At 46.4% G+C, this 17,349-nt stretch overlaps 1 protein-coding gene across 4 annotated transcripts in view; it reads right to left on the bottom strand.

Moving 5' to 3' along the window:
* The window catches only part of Tmco4 (transmembrane and coiled-coil domains 4), a 100,961-nt gene extending 91,976 nt beyond the window's left edge, over nucleotides 1–8,985 (bottom strand). The window contains exons 1-2 of one of the 4 annotated variants that reach the window (XR_012450097.1): nucleotides 8,032–8,985; nucleotides 1,188–1,314 (exon numbers count right to left, since the gene is read on the bottom strand). The gene's annotated coding sequence lies outside the window, so the exon portion shown is untranslated. The remainder of the gene's footprint in view (nucleotides 1–1,187; nucleotides 1,315–8,031) is intronic. The other 3 variants (XM_074081162.1, XM_074081161.1, XM_074081160.1) reach the window with 3 other exon arrangements.
* Between the last annotated feature and the right edge of the window lie 8,364 nt (nucleotides 8,986–17,349).

Raw genomic sequence — 17,349 nt, 5'->3', positions numbered from 1 at the left:
ATTCAAACCCCAGTACCACCATAAAAAGAAAAAAAAAAATGAAGGAAATTCTAACATATTAGAACATGAACAAACCTTGAAAATGTTATGAAGGAGCCAGTCACAGAAAGATAAATACTACATTATTGCACTTATACAAGATATCTAGAATCGTTAAATTTATAGAGATGGAAAGTCGATTGATTGCTGGTTGCCAGGAGCTGGGGGAGAGGAAGTAGAGAGCAGTTATTTAATAAGTTTCAGATTTGCAAGTTGGAAAGTTCTGGAGGTAGGTTGCACAATGATGCGGATATGCTTAACATTTCTTTTTTTTTTTTTCTTTTTCTTTTATTATTCATATGTGCATACAAGGCTTGGGTCATTTCTCCCCCCTGCCCCCACCCCCTCCCTTATCACCCACTCCGCCCCCTCCCTCTCCCCACACCTCAATACCCAGCAGAAACTATTTTGCCCTTATCTCTAATTTTGTTGTAGAGAGAGTATAAGCAATAATAGGAAGGAACAAGGGTTTTTGCTGGTTGAGATAAGGATAGCTATACAGGGCATTGACTCGCATTGATTTCCTGTGCGTGGGTGTTACCTTCTAGGTTAATTCTTTTTGATCTAACCTTTTCTCTAGTTCCTGGTCCCCTTCTCCTATTGGCCTTAGTTGCTTTAAGGTATCTGCTTTAGTTTCTCTGCGTTAAGGGCAACAAATGCTAGCTAGTTTTTTAGGTGTCTTACCTATCCTCACCCCTCCCTTGTGTGCTCTCGCTTTTCTGAACTATACTTAACATGGTAAATTTTGTGGTAGGTTTTCATCACAATTTTAAAAAGTTTAAATTATAACAGCAAATGCGTGGCCATGGGCTGTCCCTTTCCTTGTGTCACCTCCTCTCTTCCCAGCTATCCTTCCAGGCAGGTGCTGTCATCCCTGTTTTACAGATGGGGGCAGGGGAGTCCTGAGAAATTAAGGTCAAGGTCATTGGGCGGTATTTAAACTTGAACCTGGGTCTTAGTCCAAGGCAGCCACCTTAACTCTGATACTACTTTGCCTCTTTTTAGTCAAGTTTACGTCCCAATGTGGCCTAAAAGATTTCATATACAATTCAAAAACCACCAAGTTGGATGAATCTCATTCGCTCCCACTGGCCACAGGTACCAAGTGCACCCGGTTGGGCCCAACAGGCCTTTCTGACTTGACTTACCTCCCTTCACTCCCCTCTTTCAGCCAGTCCTCAGCCAAAGTGGGCTTCGCAGCAGCCAGCCCACGCAGGGATTCCTCCTCAGCTCATGCGCTTCTTTCCAGCTGGGTCCCCATGTCTCAGTGGAGCCCTGTTTTAAAAGCACAGTTTGAAAATAAGATTGCTTGAGGACCTTCTCTCATGATCCCATTTCAGCCACACAACAACCATAGGAGGAAGAGACGACCACTACCCCCATTTTACAGATGAGAAAACTGATGCTCACAAAAGTGGAGGTCACACAGTTGGCAAGTGTCATTCCCATGATGCACTTTGCCCAGGCCTGTTCCTCTCCATTTCACTAGCAGGGCTCAGGGGCTCGCTTTCTAGATTTGTCCAGCTAACATAGGGCCTACTGTCTCTGATGTCCCACAAGCTCTGTCTCCTCTAGGGTAAAATGGCTAGTTAATTGATTATGTGCCTGTCTCTGTGACCCAGAGGGTCCGGGTGACAGTGGCTGAAGTGCAGGACATCATTGGGTCCCCATGAGAGCTTTGGTAGTCACTCTGGCCCCATCACTGCCTCGCTATCCTTCCCTCCACCATTTTTCTTTCTTGACTTGATTCCCCCCTGACAATGTACCATAGCTCTGTCTGCTTATCTGTCACCCTCACTAGAGAGAGTTCCATGGGGCAGTGGCTTTTGTGTCCTGTTCCCCAAGGTACCCTGGGACAGTACTTGGCAGGGGAGGTGCTCAATCCCTGTGTGCTGACTGAACGAAAGAGCACATGAATGAATCTTTACCTCCACAACTGAGAAATGACTGCATGTCTTTTTTTTTTTTTTATTCATATGTGCATACAAGGCTTGGTTCATTTCTCCCCCCTGCCCCCACCCCCTCCCTTACCACCCACTCCACCCCCTCTCTCCCCCCCACACCCTCAATACCCAGCAGAAACTATTTTGCCCTTATCTCTAATTTTGTTGTAGAGAGAGTATAAGCAATAATAGGAAGGAACAAGGGTTTTTGCTGGTTGAGATAAGGATAGCTATACAGGGCATTGACTCACATTGATTTCCTGTGCGTGGGTGTTACCTTCTAGGTTAATTCTTTTTGATCTAACCTTTTCTCTAGTTCCTGGTCCCCTTTTCCTATTGGCCTCAGTTGCTTTTAAGGTATCTGCTTTAGTTTCTCTGCGTTAAGGGCAACAAATGCTAGCTAGTTTTTTAGGTGTCTTACCTATCCTCACCCCTCCCTTGTGTGCTCTCGCTTTTATCATGTGCTCAAAGTCCAATCCCATTGTTGTGTTTGCCCTTGATCTAATGTCTACATATGAGGGAGAACATACGATTTTTGGTCTTTTGGTCCAGGCTAACCTTACTCAGAATGATGTTTTCCAATTTCATCCATTTACCAGCGAATGATAACATTTCGTTCTTCTTCATGGCTGCATAGAATTCCATTGTGTATAGATACCACATTTTCTTAATCCATTCGTCAGTGCTGGGGCATCTTGGCTGTTTCCATAACTTGGCTATTGTGAATAGTGCTGCAATAAACATGGGTGTGCAGGTGCCTCTGGAGTAACAGTCTTTTGGGTATATCCCCAAGAGTGGTATTGCTGGATCAAATGGTAGATCGATGTCCAGCTTTTTAAGTAGCCTCCAAATTTTTTTCCAGAGTGGTTGTACTAGTCTACATTCCCACCAACAGTGTAAGAGGGTTCCTTTTTCCCCGCATCCTCGCCAACACCTGTTGTTGGTGGTGTTGCTGATGATGGCTATTCTAACAGGGGTGAGGTGGAATCTTAGCGTGGTTTTAATTTGCATTTCCTTTATTGCCAGAGATGGTGAGCATTTTTTCATGTGTTTTCTGGCCATTTGAACTTCTTCTTTTGAGAAAGTTCTGTTTAGTTCACTTGCCCATTTCTTTATTGGTTCATTAGTTTTGGGAGAATTTAGTTTTTTAAGTTCCCTATATATTCTGGTTATCAGTCCTTTGTCTGATGTATAGTTGGCAAATATTTTCTCCCATTCTGTGGGTGTTCTTTTCAGTTTAGAGACCATTTCTTTTGATGAACAGAAGCTTTTTAGTTTTATGAGGTCCCATTTATCTATGCTATCTCTTAGTTGCTGTGCTGCTGGGGTTTCATTGAGAAAGTTCTTACCTATACCTACTAACTCCAGAGTATTTCCTGCTCTTTCTTGTATCAACTTAAGAGTTTGGGGTCTGATATTAAGATCCTTGATCCATTTTGAGTTAATCTTGGTATAGGGTGATATACATGGATCTAGTTTCAGTTTTTTGCAGACTGCTAACCAGTTTTCCCAGCAGTTTTTGTTGAAGAGGCTGCTATTTCTCCATCGTATATTTTTAGCTCCTTTGTCAAAGATAAGTTGCTCATAGTTGTGTGGCTTCATATCTGGATCCTCTATTCTGTTCCACTGGTCTTCATGTCTGTTTTTGTGCCAGTACCATGCTGTTTTTATTGTTATTGCTTTGTAATATAGTTTGAAGTCAGGTATTGTGATACCTCCTGCATTGTTCTTTTGACTGAGTATTGCCTTGGCTATTCGTGGCCTCTTGTGTTTCCATATAAATTTCACAGTAGATTTTTCAATCTCTTTAATGAATGTCATTGGAATTTTGATGGGAATTGCATTAAACATGTAGATTACTTTTGGGAGTATTGACATTTTTACTATGTTGATTCTACCAATCCATGAGCATGGGAGATCTCTCCACTTTCTATAGTCTTCCTCAATCTCTTTCTTCAGAAGTGTATAGTTTTCCTTGTAGAGGTCTTTCACATCTTTTGTTAGGTTTACACCTAGGTATTTGATTTTGTTGAGGCTATTGTAAATGGAATTGTTTTCATACATTCTTTTTCCATTTGCTCATTGTTAGTGTATAGAAATGCTAATGATTTTTCTATGTTGATTTTATTTCCTGCTACCTTGCTGTAGCTACTGATGATGTCTAGAAGCTTCTGAGTAGAGTTTTTTGGGTCTTTAAGGTATAGGATCATGTCGTCTGCAAATAGGGATATTTTGACAGTTTCTTTACCTATTTGTATTCCTTTTATTCCTTCTTCTTGCCTAATTGCTCTGGCTAGGAATTCCAGTACTATGTTGAATAGGAGTGGAGATAGTGGGCATCCTTGTCTGGTTCCTGATTTTAGAGGGAATGGTTTTAGTTTTTCTCCGTTAAGTATAATGCTGGCTGTAGGTTTGTCATATATAGCTTTTATAATGTTGAGGAACTTTCCTTCTATTCCTAGTTTTCTTAGAGCTTTTATCATGAAATGATGTTGGATCTTATCAAAGGCTTTTTCTGCATCTATTGAGATGATCAAGTGGTTTTTGTCTTTGCTTCTGTTAATGTGGTTTATTACGTTTATTGATTTTCGTATGTTGAACCACCCCTGCATCCCTGGGATGAAGCCTACTTGGTCGTGGTGAATAATCTTTTTGCTGTGTTGCTGAATTCGGTTTGCCATTATTTTGTTGAGGATTTTTGCATCAATGTTCATTAAGGAGATTGGCCTATAGTTCTCCTTTTTGGAGGTGTCTTTGCCTGATTTTGGGATAAGTGTAATACTGGCTTCATAAAATGTGTTTGGCAGTTTTCCTTCCCTTTCTATTTTGTGGAACAGTTTAAGGAGGGTTGGTATCAGTTCTTCTTTAAAGGTCTGGTAGAATTCAGCAGAGAATCCATCAGGTCCTGGACTTTTCTTTTTGGAGAGACTCTTGATTGCTGCTTCAATTTCATTTTGTGTTATAGGTCTATTCAGGTGATTAATGTCCTCTTGGTTCAGTTTTGGATGATCATATGTATCTAGAAATCTGTCCATTTCTTTTAGATTTTCAAATTTATTTGAATATAGGTTCTCAAAGTAGTCTCTGATGATTTCCTGGACTTCCATGGTGTTTGTTGTTATCTCCCCTTTTGCATTCCTAATTCTACTAATTTGGGTTTTTTCTCTCCTCATTTTAGTCAGGTTTGCCAGGGGTCTGACTGCATGTCTTTTTGGAGGACAATAAAGTTTTATTTAAAGCGAGGTCCCCAATTTGCTTAAGAGGAAGTCCTTGAAGGTAGGTTTCATTACTGAACAACTACTAAGTAAACTCAGACCCCATCTGGAAGTCATGGGCTGGTGTACAGTGTACAGGCTGAAATTAATACCAGCAATGGATTAACCCTAGGCTTAACCTCTGGTATAGATACCCATGGACTGCCTGGGCATTTGGAATGCAAATCTGGGTTGGGCTAAAATCTGAGAAACAAGGAGGTGTATACCAGGGCAGCATGTGCAAAGGGAGGAGGAGTGGTCCAGGAGGGCACATGCAAAGGCCCTAAAGGAAGTGGGGCCATCGGAGGGCTATTGATAAAGTGCTCTGAGACAGGCTAGAGGCTAGGCCAGGTGTAAATGAATGGCCTTGCAGTACGCGTTACAGGCATTTTGCTCTTTACTGGAAGAAAATGGGGAGCCACATGAGGTATCAAGCAGAGGGTGGTACAGGCGGATGGACCCAGCTGCCAAGTGGGGGCTGGCTAGGCAGAAAGTAGAGTGGATCCCCTCCAGTCCCCTCCTGTCTGCCATAACACAGTAAGGAAACAAAGGTCCCCCACTCATCGGCATCCCTAGTTAATAATGCAGAGTGGCGCTTACGGAACACTCAGCACAGAAAAGGACTCCATCATAAACTACCTAATGGCAGACCTCAGGTCCCAACTCTGCCAGCACATCTGGCTGGTTTGGCTTTTGTAGACCTGTGACACTAGGGGGATGGTATCAGGCTTATAAGAAGTTCTCCAGGTTCTACCTTCACAGGATGCACAGGCTAAGTAAGGACAACCTAACAAGTCCACTGTCATCTGACCCCTTCTCAGACCTTGGGTCTAAACAGTCAAAGGCTCCCAGAGGGCCAGACACTGCCCTGACTCAATGTGGCTTCGACTCCTTGCAGATAGGTATTTTACAAAAGAGGAGACTGAGGCACTACAGAGACATCACATCTGGCTCAAGACCACTCAGTTGGGAAGTCGCCCAGCTAGGAGCCAAGCCCACTTGTCTGATGCTGTACAAGGCTGCAGGCCCATAACAACCAAAATGCCCACCGTGAGGTGTGTGTTCTGCTTCTAGAGCCTGGGGAGGGCGCTCAGCTTCCTCTCTGGGAACTCTGCTTCCCTCCCATCCCTGTCTCTTCCCTATGTGTCTTTACTTGAGAGTAGAGAAAGGTTACGCACTAGAGAAATACACCTTGCTTGGGCTGGAGGTGTGACTCAGTGATAGCATGCATGATGTCCTGGGTTTGATCCCCAGCACCAATCAATCAACTAATCTATAAAATACACCCTTGCTCACATTTGATTTGGTAAAGCCTCATATAGACTATAGTTTGCACCATTCTCTGCCATTCATGGAGCATTCTGACAGTCTCACCAATGCTATAATGACCCCTGATGCATGATAAAGAAATGGAGGCCCAGAAAGGTAGGGGGAGATACCCAATGTCGCACAGCTAGGAAGCGGCAGCAACAGGGTGCCAGCTCCGGTCTCCAGTCCCTGAGGTTACTTTAAGGTATCCTTTGGACCACTCTTTACCCACCTATCCCTGTCTCCAAATCTTTGGAGTGGGGGAAGCCCAGGCTGGCAGAAGCATCTTCATGAGACCCATGAAGGTCAAAGTTCTCAGAGAACTTGGTGCTGTTCTAACATCACCCTGAAGGGAGGTCCATTGCCCTGCCCTGTTCATGTTCTCTTTCTGTCACTGGGAAGATTCCACTGGTCTTTCCTGTCTGCCCAGCCTCCTGCTGGATCTCCATCCAGGAGACAAGGAGTCTCCGTCTGTCTGAGGGTTCCCTTTGCAGAAGCCCACTGCTCAGATCTAACTGTCCACCCTCTGCAGTGAGCTGGGGATGCACTTATCTTGGTCATGCTGTATCTTCAGTGGCAAAGCAGTGCACACACTGACACACAGCAGGTGCTCAAGAGATATTTAGCGGATGAATAATGGAAACCCAAAGTTTAAAAGGGTTTTGTATTTTCTGCAGTATAAAGAACGAACCAGAGAAAAGAGAACTAAGGTGTTCCCTATTACTTTGAGGTGGGCAGTAGCTTCAAGACCACGACCCAGTGTAGCCCGGCTCTGCTAACTGGCTCACTGTGTGACGCAGGAAAGGGCAGAGAGGACATAGTGGAGACAACTCTGCCTAACAGTGGGTCAGGCTCCGGAGTCAGACAACTCCGGTTCTCACTTTCTTTATCCCAGCTGGGTAGTCCTGGGAAAGTCACTTCATCTTTGCCAGCCTCAGTTTACCCTGCTGTAACATCCGCGACAAAGTTAGTAGCAGGAATTTCCCAGTGTCGTAACTACAGGCCCGTGCGACTAGCCGCGCCCCAGCCACGCCCCCTGGATCCGGTAGGGATGGGGGAGGGGCTGGGCTTCCCCGTAGGTGCCCCAAGCCCTACGGATCCTCTGGGAGCCAGGGGACAGCAGGGGTGAGGACGGAGTGGGGGGGGGGGGTCGCCGCTGGGACACGGCGGGGAACCCAGTGACTCCGCGTGACCTTGCACAAGTCCCTTTCCTCCCCCGCCCAGATCAACACTCTCATTTATCAGGAGAGCGGTCAGGTGACTTCGAAAGGCTGCGGGAAGGCGGGAGGCGCGTGAGGACTCCACCCGGCCTCAGTTTCCCCACGTGCCGCCTGTAGGATATCTACGAGCACTTCCGGCTCTGAGAGCTGAGGCGCCAGGGCGCTCGGACCCCGGGGCGCGCGGCCGCTGCCCGCGTCTCGTGCCCACGAGGGGCGCGGGGCCCACGGGCCGGGCGGGGAGTGGGGCGGCGGCCCCGGCGCGCTTACCTGGAGGTGGCGGTGGCGGCTACCAGGGCGCCGGGTCTTGTAGCCGGGTCCTTTCGCCCGGCCCCCCTCGCCGGCTCTGGCCGGTCCCGCTGCCTGCGCAGCCGCCTTCCGGGCTCTGCGCGCCAACCGCCGGCCCCAGCCCGGCTCGTCCCGCCGCCTCCGCCGCCACCACCGCGACCCGGTGGCCTCAGAAAGTGACCAAGGGAACAGCTGCCCTCCAGGGGTGCGGGAGAAGGGCACCTGGAGGTGGCACTCTGCAGAAACTGGTCGCCGGGGTCGGCTTGGGTGGGGAGGCAACTTGGATGGAAAGCTTCCAAAATGTGTGACACTAAGTGAAAGGCAGTCCCAAGGCAGCCGTCGCGCCTGGTACACCGCGCTGTGACGTCTGTGACATCCAACAGCTCGCTGGTTCTTCCGGTTTCTCCAACGCTAAACGGGGTCCACATTACCGCCTTTGCGCCCCAGGCTTCCCTGCCTGGGACTCTGCTCCCTTCGCCCTGTTGGTTCCTGGCGTGTCACGGTTGTGAGTCTTCCCTGACCATCCAGCACATTCAGCCCCTGAGCAGATTCCACAGACACCCACTATGTGCAGGTCCTGTGGAACCACGCACGAGGCTTCCAGTCCTATTGTGGTTGAATCGTGGTATTTATCACTCTGTGAAATTGTTCATTTTCCTGTTTGCCCGTTTAAGGTTTGCCTTCCCCACTAGAATTTAAAAGTCCCACGCCTGAGACCTTGAGTTCAATCCCCAATACAACTAAAAAAAAATAAAAGTAAGTAAGTAAAAGTCCCCTGCAGCGTGCCCAGCCCCAGGGTCTGTGCGGGGGCATTTGGTAGATGGATCTCCTTGCCCTGCAACCCTGTGAGTTGTCACCACACCTATTCTACAGGAGAGGAACCGGGCTCAGGTCCCGGCAGGACAGAAGCAGGATTGTGAGTCACCATGGCCTCAGAGGCTGTTGCTCTTTCTTCCGGTGCAGACAGGCTGGTACTGTGACTGGAAACGCATGAGTGGACAGGTCAGGGGCCAGCATTCCAGCCTGGATCCCTGACTCATGTACCTTGTGGAATGCTGTGACTTTCATCTCCTCATTTTTCCCCCAACAGTCAGCTCTCTGTGACAGAATACCTGAGAAATTAGCTTATAAGGAGGAAAGGTTTATTTTGACTCATAGTTTCAGAGATTTCAATCCATGGTGGCTTGACCCTGTTGCTTTGGGCCTGTGGTGTGCAGTACACCATGCTGATGCTTGTGCCTAGGACTGCCAAATTTAGACTTTCAGGCATGTGGGAGCAGAGAAAGAGAGAAAGAGAGAAGAAAAAGGACGGAGGGAGAGTGGGAGGCGGAGGGGGAGGAGAGAGAGACTAGAGACCAAGTCTTCAACACATGGCTCTTTGGGGGACATTTAAGACCCAAACTCTAGCTGGGTGCCTGTGGCTCACGCTTGTGATCCTAGCTACTCAGAAGACAGAGATCAGGAGATTGCAGTTAGAAGCCAGACCCTGCAAATAGTTCCCAAGACTATCTCGAAAAAAAATCACAAAAAAGAGCTGGCAAAGTGGTTGAAGCAGTAGAGCTCCTGCCTAGCAAGCATGAGACCCAAACTGTAGGGTTGGTGGAGTGACTCAAGTGGTAGAGTACAAGTGTGAGGCCCTAAATTCAACCCCCAGTATCACCAAAAAAAAAAAAAAAAAAAAAAATCCAAACTATAGATGTGAGCTTTTTAAAATAGCTGGTGCTTTGGCTTAGAACTGCCAAATTTAGCAAGAAAATAAAAATAAATAAATAAAAAACATACGATACTGTTTTATTTGAAGTTTAGATGCACATGAAGAATTTTTAGTACGTATGTCCTAATATTGTATTGGACATACATACACTAAACAATTACTCACTGTGTTTCTGAAATTCAAATCTAACTAGTGTCCTGTATTTAACCTGATAGCCCTACTTGGTCTCATCCTCAGAAATTCTGATTCCATTGTTCAGGGATCAGACCAAGCATAAGTATTGGTCACAAACCCACCAGGTCTTTCTAATGTGTTCCCAGGACCAGGAACCACTGATGTAGGGCCATGGGTACAGTTATGGAGGGTTTGGGACAGTGGAATGACATGATCTTATATTTTAAAAGGATCCCATTGGCTGCCATGGGGAGGACAGAAGGACCCACATGGGCAGACGCAGTTGGTTAGTCCAGGGCAGGGAAGGGACCTGCATTTGTATCTAGTATAGACTAGACACAATAAAAGTATATAACAGAGGCATTATATATATTTATATATATATATAAATATATATACATATATGTAGATACTCATATATATACACATATGTATGTGTGTGTGTGTGTGTGTGTGTGTGTGTGTGTGTATGTTACTGACTCCTGACCCATCAGACCTATCCAATTTAGAATTTCTCAGGGGTGAAGAAGCCTAGGGGTTTGTGTTTTTAACAAGGCTTCTTGGTGGTTTTTTTTTTTCTTTTCTTTTTTTTGCAGTACTGGGATCTTCACTTGCTAGGCAGGTACTCTACCACTTGAACTACACCCCCAGCCTTTTTTGCTTTAGTTATTGTTCGAATAGAGTCTCACTTTGTGCCTGGGCCAGCCTGATCCACAGTCTTTCTGGCATACCACCAGACCCAGCTTTTTATTTTTCATTTTTTTACTTGGTTGAAATGAGGGTCTTGTGAACTTTTTGCCCTGGCTGGCCTCAAACTTCAATCCTTCTGATCCCTGCCTCCCAAGTAGATAAGATTACAGGCATGAGCCACCATGCTTGACTCCCATAAATTCTACAAATGACCATGAGTACTGTTTAGGGAACATTGCCCTTATAGCTGGCTCTCTGTGCTTTCCACACATACCTTATATCCTTTAATACTATGTAGTAGATATTACTAGCCCCAGTTCTCAGAGGAAGTAACCAAGGCTCAGAGAAGTTACATCACTTGGCTAGGATCACTAAGCTACAAGGTGGTAGAGTCAGAGTTTGAACCCAGGGCTGGCTGATTCTACTATCCTGACCTCCCTTAGCCTAAATATCAATACAGGTTCAATGATATTTAAGTGAGGTGCCAATGATGGATTCCCAATGGGAGAAGTTCCTCTGCTAAGTGCTGTTCATGTCTGCCCAGGGGCCTGGCCTGGCCTGGATATTTGTTGAGTGGAACTGAATTTGTGGTGACATCACAGACACAAATCCTTGTGATGCTGTTGTGTTGAACTTGAGACAGAATGGCCAAGAGGCCATTTTATGCATGCTTAGAAATAAACAGGGCTCCATGCAGAGAGAGTGTGCACTGAGGGAGTTTCAGGAGGCACATGGGTACCATGGGAGTTACACTGTCGAGTAATCTCTTGCTTGTATATCTAAGGCGTCTTTGACCCGAGATTTGGACATGTTTTTGTTAATTGGACCATCAAAGATTGTCCAGAATTCTTATATAAAAATCATTTGCCCTTCATTGTGTTTCTCCCAATCTTAGCATCTTTTTATAGCCATTTGTCAAGACTGAAAAATCAGTATTGGTCCATAGCTACTGACTGAAGCACAGACTTTATTCCCACTGATGTCTTTACTGTCCCAGAATCCTCTAGGACACCACTTTGTATGTAATGTTATTCATTTTAAAATTTATTTTCAGTGTTGATTTCATTTATGTATTGCTATTGCTTTCTAAAGAGCAGATGATCCCATGTTTTTTGTTTGTTTATGAACATGAGCTCTCTCTCTCTCTGGTACTGAGTATTGAAATCAGGCCTAGGCAAGCATCCTACCACTTGAACTATGTCCCCCACCCATTTTTTTTTTTTAATTTTGTTTTTGAGACAGGGTCTCTCAGTACCTTTGCCTGGGCTGGCCCGAAACTCAAGATCCTCCTGCTGTTGCCATCTGAGTAGATGGAATTACAAGTGTGCCCCATCATGCCCAGCTTGATATATGAGCTTTTAAAACATTAATCAAAGACATGTGAAATTTGAAATAAAAAGAAAAGAAAAGAGAAGAAGGAGCTGGGCATCGGTGGCTCATGCCTGTAATCCTCGCAACTCAGGAGGCAGAGATCAGGAGGATTACGATTCTAAGGCAGCCCAGGCAAATAGTTGGTGAGCTCCTATCTCAAAAACACCCATCACACAAAAGGGCTGGCCAAGGGGCCCAAGTTGTAGGCCCTGAGTTTAAGCCCCAGTACCACAAAACAAAAAAAGAAAAGAAAACCAAAAAAGTAAAAGTGGTATGTAGATTCTTCTGGTTGGTTCACACTATGGACAAGTCCTCCCATGAGGTGGAGGACTGGTCTGTCACTAGGTATTAGAACGTATGTTTCCCATAGGATGGGCAGGTGCTACTGCAACCGACATAGGGGCCTGAATCATAATAACCCTGATGATTTGCTGACCAGAAAGTCCAGAAGGGAGTGCTTCTAGAGCATCTAGCTCAAGGGCATCACCAGGAATCTAAGCTCTTTCTGGGATCACATGGCTACCTTGGCTGCAAAGGAGTCTGGGAAAGTAAAGATCTATCAAAGGTGATTGGCTTAGACCCCAGTGGGTGGGAACAGGCCTGTCCTAACATTTGCAGAGCTCAGAGAAAGAGCACAAGCTGATCAGTAAAGCATTCCTTAATTTTCCTCTCTGAGAGAGACACTTTCAAAACCACCTGGAAGACAGACTTAAAGTTACAATCCTACTGTTTGGCGTTCTGGGCCAGGAGATGGCCCCTGGATCACTGCCATCTTCCTTCCCTTCCTATCCTTCCTTCTGTATTTTGTAAGGTCTCACATACAGGCATGGAGAGACCACAGCCCCCACTCTGAGGCCCTGTCTACCCTCCCACAAACTGCTGCCTCTTGGCTACCTCTGGAGCCAGCTGTACCCTGGGATTGGATCAGGGAAAAGGCCCATTCAGGTTATTGGTGGGCTGGGGGCTGTTTGGACAGGAGTTTTGGGGTGGCAGGTGTCACTAGGATTGGCTCCTGTTGGGGGCTGTGAGGGAGAAACTGCTCTAGGCCCCTCTCCTGGCTTCCAGAGTTTACTGGCTTCTGTGCTATCCCTCACTCACAGATGCATCACTTTGTCTGTCTTCATCTTCACAGATTACATTCTCCCCATGGGTCTCCACTTCCTTTTCCCTCTATATGTCTGTCTGTGTTCAAATTTCCTTTTCCATAAGAATGTCATTTGTATCAGATTAGTGCCCACCCTAAGGACCTCATTTTAATTTGATCATCTAAAAAAACCATATACCATATTTCAAAATAAGGTTGCCTTCTGAGGTATGAGAGAGGGATTAGAACTGCAAAAATATATTGTTTTGGGGGTAATAGAATTCAACCCACAGAGGGGTTCAGCATATTAGTTTTCCTTATTAAATTAGATTCAATACCCTGCCCCATTCAGGCACAGAACAGACCCCTCTAAGAATTTGCTAGATAAATGAATGGGTGGGTCCTAGACTCCACAGTGTTTTGAGTTCTTCAGAAAATTCTCTACTGGCTCCTGGGATTAGTCTCCTTTAATGGAAGCAATTTCAACATACTCAGAAAAGAATATAAAGTTTGATCATGGACTGGCAGAGTGACTCAAGCAGTAGAGCACTTGCCTAGCAAGCGTGAGGTCCTGGGTTGCAACCCTAGTACCATCAAAAAAAAAGTTTGGCCAGGTGCTGGTGGCTCACTCCTGTCATCCTAGCTACTTGGGAGGCTGAGATTGGGAGGTTCGAGGCTCAAGGCCAGCTCAGGCAAATAGTTCATAAGACCACATCTTCAAAATAACCAGAACAAAACGAACTGGAGCTGTGGCTCAAGAGGTACAGTGCCTGCTTTGCGAGCATGAAGCCTTGAGTTCAAACCCCAGTCCCAGCAAAAAAAAAAAAAAGAAGAATATAAAGTTCATAAAAACAGCTCCAGGCAGATTCAAGGGCTTGGATCTGATTTGTTCAATGTACTTTGTTTTCCCAAGAGAAAAAGCAGGTAGGTCCTTCACTCCTGGAATTGCTCTGTCCTGCCACAAAGAAGTTACTGTTTTAGCAAAGGCTGAAACACTTCTTCCAGTTATTTGGAAAGAGGTTCCAACAATGAACAGGGGGCCCCAGCCACAAATCAGGGCTGGAAGGTGAGGTAAGGGAATGGCTGTGGGGGAGGGGACAGGTAGGTTCCCACTACCTCCCTCCCCCTAGCAGTCACTAAATCAGGAAGTTCTACCCAAATTAGAGAATTCGGGTCTTCTTAACTCTTCGCCCTTAGAGGCAGGGAGCCACATACCTTATGACGCACTGGGAATAGTTTATCTGGTACAGAAAAGTGACCCGAGGCCCAAGGTCTGGAGTTAGACTCTGCAGTTATCAGTCTCTGTGTGCCTGAGGGTCCTTCTTAATAATTTGGGGGCAATAATAATACTTACCTTATATCATTGTGATAACTTTGCACAGTGAAGTTAAATAACATTAATGACCCTCGTCATTATATTAGTGGTGAGGATGACGCTGATGTTGACGCCAATAGGGAGGTGAGTTTTAGTGCTCAGGTGCTTTTTTTTCTTTTTTGAGATAGGTAAGTCTAGACCAACCTCAAACTCATAAATCCTCCTGCTTCAGCCCCCCAGTAGTGCCCGGGTTTTTTGTTTTGTTTTGGTTTTTTGTGCTGTTGGGGATTGAACTCAGGGCCTTGCACTTGCTAAGCAGGTGCTCTACCACCCAAGCCCCGCCCCCCAGCCCTTTTTGCTTTATTTTGCCAACTAGGGTCTCGTGGTTTTGCCCAGGCTGGCTTATTTACACTTCCTAGGTAGCTAAAACAGGTGCATGCCACCATGCCAAGCTTTAATTGGTTGAGATGGGGTCTGGTGAACGTTTTGCCCAGGCTGGCCTTGAACTGCAATCTTCCCTTCATCTGCCTCCCAAGTAGCTGGGATGACAGGCATGAACCACTGTGCCCAAGTGCCAGGTTTTAATAAGTGACTCTGTTCTCATCAGTCCTGCAAGGGCTTTCTAGATGTCAACCCCATCTCTTTCTCCCTGTCTTTCCCCTCCTGCCTTTACATCCTCATGTGCCTAAGTGATCAGGTGACCTGTGACAGATGGAACCTCTGTTTCAAGAGGAAGAAACTGAGACGCACTGCTTAGGCCACTTGTATGTGGCAAGGCTGGAATTCAAGCCAGATGTGTCGACTCTGAGGCCACTCTGTGGGGAATGGTCTGGTGGAGATGGAATTTGCCTCCCCCCAATTCCTCTCCATCCTCAGGATCTCCCCTTAGGACCTAGGCAGAGGCTTCTCCACTTCTTGGCATGTCCTGGACAGCACTTCCCACCCTAGGCTGGCTTCTCCACCCCACATCAGGGCTGGCCCCCTTCTGGCTGTCACTCAAACAGGCCCAAGACACCCATTTCCCTAGGGGTCAATGATTGGTGATAAAGGGATTCTGTAACTTTCTGGTCCCTGGGCCAGAGCTTGACCTTGACCCTGGGCTGCCTGTCAGGTTTCTTCCACTCCACCCTTTTGTAGGTGCTATTGGACCAGGGTTGGCCTCTGGTGCTCCCCATCCCCATGCTGACAGGGGCCAGAAGATGGTTGTGACCAGCTGGGCTTCAAAGGGGGCAATGTCAGGACATCTTTGCCTAGGGGACAGAGGAACCCATTCTTTGGGGACCTGGCCCATGCTAGGAATGATGGCAGGAGAGTCAGTATTCTAGGGGCCTTTCTGATTACCACAAGGTAAGGCTTAGGCATAAGATAACTTGCTGAAGAGAAAGAGCGTGGCAGATGGGGTCTCAAGCCTGGGACTCTAACATCCCTGCCATTGTGGTCCCTGCATGGGAGGCTGGTGCTGGGCAGTAAAAGTCTACTGGATTGCAATCCCATTTTCATTATTGACCCCACTTTCCTTTAGCACAGATGACAGGTTCTGAGCACCTGACCACTGTAATTTGGTGGCTCCTAAAATTCATTTCTGAATCCTCTATAACCCCAAAAGTGGTGACCAACTTCCTGATTATTTTGGATTGGATGCAAAGGAGGTCACTTCATTGGACAGAAAGAGCCCTGGGTTAATTCCTGAGGGAGCTCTGGCAGTGACTGAGAGAATTCACCTTAGGCAGGTGAATTTACTTCTCTGATCCGCAGTGTCTTCCTCTGTATGAAAGAGAAAATAATGGTCCCTACTTCATAAGGTTGACATGAAGAATCAACTGGGCACGGCCCATAAAGCAGTTGGGGCAAGCATGGCCCTAATAAACATTGGATAAACATGCTTTTATAATGGTTACTTAGAAACTGCTTTTGCTGAAAAGCACTGACTCTTCACTTGGGCCCTGTGAATGTCCAAAGGGTAACGAGAAAAGCTGGGCATCCCTGCCTCCATTTCACACCTGCATCCTTTACTCTGCGTCTCTCTACCCTGCGATCACCTAGGGTTCCAGGAAGGACAGGACTGATGGGTAAACATCTCGTGACAGGAGTCGAAACTCACTCCCAGACAGCAATGACTTGCTTATCGTAACCAGACTGCTCCCCGTGAAGTGATGACAGTGATAATGACTTCTCCAGATCCCATCAATAATGATCAACCAGGCCACGCTTTGCCTGGGACTGTTTCCTTTGTCGAATTCTTCCTCTCTTTAAACCTGGAGCTCATGTCTGTGCTCAGAAGATGGGCTGAAGTGCTTCCTTTGCCTCTTCTGTTGCTTCCTTTCTCTACCCTTTGTCATTGCTCTTTGGCATGTTGGGACTGGTAGCCACACCTGATATGTGGAGCCTGGAGATCTGGGCCTCTGGCCTAGAACTCCTGGTCACATAGCCACCATTAATATGTTGATGGAAATGGTGGAAATGGCTGGGCACCAGTGGTTCACGCCTGTAATCCTAGCTACTCAAGAGGTTGTGATTCGAAGCCAGCCCAGGCAAATAGTTTGCGAGACCCTATCTCGAAAAACCCCATCACACACATACACACAAAAGGGACTGGTGGAGTGGCTCAAGGTGTAGGCCCTAAGTTCAAGCCCCAGTTCTGCAAAAAAAAAAAAAAAAAAGAAAGAAAGAAAGAAAAAGAAATAGTGAAAATGTTGTCATTAGCAACTGAAGAGCTGATGGAAGCTTTTGTCTTGGGAGAGTCCCAGAACTAGACAGAATGGGACTGGAGGAGGGAGTGGGGAAGGAATGTTCTTTGCTCATTTTACTGGCAGCCATCCCAAACCACACATGCCTAAGGCCAGGCCGGGAGATGCTGAATGGACCTCTCCATCTCTCACCCCTGGGGACAGGGTGTTCTTTAGGCCTGGCTTAAGAGTGTGAATCCAGGCACACCCACACTGTCTCAGCAGC

Source organism: Castor canadensis, chromosome 7 (assembly GCF_047511655.1).
Source record: "Castor canadensis chromosome 7, mCasCan1.hap1v2, whole genome shotgun sequence".
Lineage (NCBI taxonomy): Eukaryota > Metazoa > Chordata > Mammalia > Rodentia > Castoridae > Castor > Castor canadensis.
The sequence above is the reverse complement of the archived record's forward strand: the minus strand, read 5'-3'. Positions and strand labels throughout refer to the sequence as shown.